The sequence below is a fragment of the Sinocyclocheilus grahami genome, unplaced genomic scaffold (genome assembly GCF_001515645.1).
Source record: "Sinocyclocheilus grahami isolate Dianchi unplaced genomic scaffold, SAMN03320097.WGS_v1.1 scaffold823.1, whole genome shotgun sequence".
NCBI lineage: Eukaryota > Metazoa > Chordata > Actinopteri > Cypriniformes > Cyprinidae > Sinocyclocheilus > Sinocyclocheilus grahami.
The window spans coordinates 168,323-172,724 of NW_015506002.1; the positions used below are offsets into that span (position 1 = coordinate 168,323).

The 4,402-nt window shown below is 31.9% G+C and overlaps 1 protein-coding gene across 1 annotated transcript in view; it reads right to left on the reverse strand.

Moving 5' to 3' along the window:
• The window catches only part of LOC107562432 (RNA-binding motif, single-stranded-interacting protein 3-like), a 15,512-nt gene extending 14,550 nt beyond the window's left edge, over positions 1–962 (reverse strand). The window contains exon 1 of the mRNA XM_016247067.1: positions 915–962. The gene's annotated coding sequence lies outside the window, so the exon portion shown is untranslated. The remainder of the gene's footprint in view (positions 1–914) is intronic.
• Positions 963–4,402: the final 3,440 nt, after the last annotated feature.

Genomic DNA, 4,402 nt, shown 5'->3' on the forward strand with positions numbered 1-4,402 from the left:
TTTTCTGGACCTTGACAGTGTAAGTTACTTGGCAGTCAATGGGACAGTCACAAGCCTCCCGGTTTTCATCCAAAATATCTTAAATTGTGTTCCGAAGACGAACTAAGCTTTTACGGGTTTGAAGCTTTTTAAGTGATTAATTACAAAATTTTCATTTTGGGGTGGAGTATCCCTTTAATATACTAAAATTAAAACTAAAATAAAGCTAACAAAAAAAAGTAAAACTAATAAACATGACAAAATTGAACTTAAATGAAAATTAGAACTGCTGCCATGGCAACTAAATAAAAAAATATGTTTAAGTACTAAAATGAATAAAACTAAAATGGAAATAAATATAAAAATTACAAAAGCAAGGTTGTTGAATATCAATCAGATTGAATAAATATAAAATATATAATGATAAATATAAAGCTAAATAGAAACAATAAAATACTAAAACTAAGGAAAATGACAAAAGCACATAGAATTACTGGAACTTACAGTAAAATTAAAATGAATGCTGAAAATGTAAAACAAATAAAAATAAATTCAAAATTAAAACTGAAACTGAAATAAATATAATGCAAAACAGAAATACAAAAAAACTAAAAAAACAAACAAATAAAAATGAAAACTGAAAATATAAAAAAGCCAATTTAAAATATGAATAAATACTATATAACAAAAATCGTATTGGATTCATTTGGATAGTGCATGTAGACATTTCTAGTCTTCTTCAAAGAGCCTTTAAATGAGCCGTGCTCGTTTTATTAAAGCTACAAGTTGATTTTATTAATTGTGCTAGTGAATTAGCTGATGAAAACCATAAAAACATCTTCAGACACACCCTCTCATAAGCCAGGAGGAAATGAACTGCTTAAATTAGACTCGAATCACCTTCTTAATTAAGTGATGAGCTCTGAGTCCCTCACCTCAGTGCACATGTCTTGAGATGATCTTGATTTGCGTGGATGTTCTCCACAGCAGAGCCTCGTTTGCTTTATGAATGTTTGATTGCAGAAGAATGGCTGAGCTTCTTCTGTGAGGATCCATCCATCAAGAATGCTTTCTTTAAAAAAAAAAAGTTTTTCATAGTGTGAAGAACATTTGAATAATCTAATAATTTAATAACGTGCAAAGAAAAGGTTACATGGGCGTTAAAGGCTCTTCACGGAACCATAGATGCCAGTAAAGAAGCCTTATTTTATTAACTTTATTTATTTATCCCTTGTTCTTGTGTTGAGAACTATCAGATATTTTAGATAAAATATTATCTTAATTTTTTATGCTTTAAACATCAAAACTATGAATTCCCCTGTTAATATTTTCTCAATTTTACTGCGGATGTCCTTCTCAAAGTTCAATTATTAAGCAAACATTTTTCTTTCATTTCAAAGGCGGCACACTTAAGGTGAATACAAAACAAAATCTCATGTAATATTTAGTTACGGTCTCCAGAGGTGGACGATCACATGAAGGTTACGCATCTACATTCACTGCATTTATATCGAACAGAAACAGTACTTTATTCAGGCCAAATGTCGTATGCTATTGGAGAACAGTGCCATTGCATGTAAATGTGGAGACAAAAGCTGAAGCATGTGGTGCTGTGACACACAAACACACACTCAGCTCTTGTTTTGAAGATCCAGTCAGATATGACAGTGAAAAAGAGAGGAGACCTGATGGAAATAGAGCAGAACGGATCCATCTCTCCTCCTCTGTGTCTCTGTTCGCTGAGTGTGTGTGTGAGTGAGTGTGTGTGTGTGTGTGTGTGTGTGTGTGTGTGTGTGTGTGTGTGTGTGTGTGTGTGAGTGTGTGTGTGTGTGTGAGTGTGTGTGTGTGTGTGAGTGTGTGTGTGCGTGTGTGAGTGTGTGAGTGTGTGTGTGTGTGTGTGTGTGTGTGAGTGTGTGTGTGTGTGTGTGTGTGTGTGTGTGTGTGTGTGTGTGTGAATGTGTGAGTTTCCCATGAGACTTTACCAACAAATCAGGTGCTGTTTAACTCCAGGTGTGTTTAATTTCCCTGTTGGACTAAAGTGTGTGTGGGTGAGTGTGTGTGTGTGAATGTGTGTGAATGTGTGAGTTTCCCATGAGACTTTACCAACAAATCAGGTGCTGTTTAACTCCAGGTGTGTTTAATTTCCCTGTTGGACTAAAGCTGCGGTTAAACTCGGCCTGAGCTCCATTTACTCCCAGTCATGTGCGCGCGGACAAGCAGAAACACAAACACACGCAGAGAATTTTCATCTTTTACTGTGTACACTGAAAAAATTTACTCAATTTTTTTAAGGTAAGTGGCTGCAATCAATTTATTTTAGCTACATTTAAATAAACAAATTTAGTTGACTAACTTTCAGCAAAATGTATTTATTTAAATGTAGCTAAAATAAATTGTTTGCAACGACTTACCTTAAAAAAATTGAGTAAATTCAATTAATCTTTTTTTTCTTTCAGTGTAATGCACAGAGTTTTTATAGTTAACTAAAACAAAAAATAAAACCATTAAAAAATGACTAAAATAATTACATGTAAAAATAACAAAAAATAACTCATTAAAATAAATGTACAAAATATCATTATAATTTAAAAAAAAAAATATATATATATATATATACATTAACTGAAATTTTAAAAGTCACCTTATTTTATTTAATCTAGTTGCAGAAGTAACATTCCTCATTCATTTAGTTTCATTTTGAGTACTAAAATGTGACCCTGGACCACAAAACCTGAAATTGAGATACTGTAAGATACTATATTTGGCTGAGATACAACTATTTGAAAATCTGAAATCGGAGGGTGCAAAAAAAATCGAAATATTGAGAAAATCATCTTTAAAGTTGTCCAAATGAAGTTCTTAGCAATGCATATTACTAATCAAACATTAATTTTTGATATATTTACGGTAGGAAATTTACAAAATATCTTTATGGAATTAATCATGGAATTTACTTAATATCCTAATGATTTTTGGCATAAAAGAAAGAATGATAATTTTGACCCATACAATGTATTTTTGGCTATTGCTACAAATATCCCCCAGCGACTTAACACTGCTTTTGTGCTGCAGGCTCACAAATAAATAAAATGAAATAAAATAAAACTAATAAAAAAATTATATAGACATAAAAAATAAAAAATAAAACGAACTAAAATGACAAAAACACAACAAAATTACTATAAAGCTAACATCAAAGTGAAAACAGAAAATATAAAAATAAAATTAATTTCAAATACTAACAAAAACTACAAAAGTATATCAATGAAACACTGGTAGCGAAGTCTGGTGAACGCTGACCTTTGAATTCGTAGAGTAAAAAGGATCTAAACGTCACAGATTGAGTCGTGTCTCAGTAAAAAGATCAAAACAAAACTTCAAAATGGACTGAAGTGCTGCGATTAAGCGGGACACAGTCTAGAATAACCTAATGCAGGGATGAATTTAACTATGAAGGGCCACAAATCAAACATGATTTAGGGCCGCGGGCTGAAAATAAAACTGCTTTACGTATATCAAACTATATTATATTAAAATGCACATTTAAAAAAAAAACAATTTCATTTATATTCTCTATATCAATGCAACTCCAGCAGATCTTCATTCATCCGGAGCCACAGAGCCACGTTGTGTTCTGAGGAAGAAGGTAATCAGATGCTCATCAAAAATTAATGCGGTAAAACGGCATAATGGGGTCTGATATGAAATCTGCAATTACCTCTTATGCTCATATTACAGCAAACAACTGACACACACAGAAACTACATTAGAGAGCTGGTCTCATAGACTTCCATTGTTTTTCTGTCTCCAAACCCTGAACCAACTCTCTCAGAAACCTGTGCACGTCATGTGATTTACATTCAATCATGTGGACCATGCTCAAGAAACATTTCTGATTATTATCATTGTTGAAAATAGTTTTTTTCTGCTTAATATTTTGTGGAAACCAGGATACAGTATAGTTCCATTCAAAAGTTTGGAGTACGTAAGATAAAAAAAAATGATTAATTATTACTTTTATTCAGTAAGGATGCATTAAAGTGATCAAAAGTGGCAGTAAATACATTTATAATGTTACAAAAGATTTCTATTTTAATTAAATGCTGTTCCTTTGAGCTTTCTATTTATCTGTGAATCCTAAAAAAAATTAATGCATCACAGATTCCACAAAAATATTGGGCAGCACAACTGTTTTCAACATTGATAATAATCAGAAATGTTTCTTGAGCAGCAAATCAGCATATTAGAATGATTTCTGAAGATCATGTGACACTGAAGACTGGAGTAATGATGCTGAAAATACAGCTGCGCATCACAGAAATAAATTACAGTTTAACAGCTATTCACATAGAAAACAGTTATTCTAAATTGTAATAATATTTCACAATTTTTACTGTACTTACTGTATTTTTGGTCGAATAAA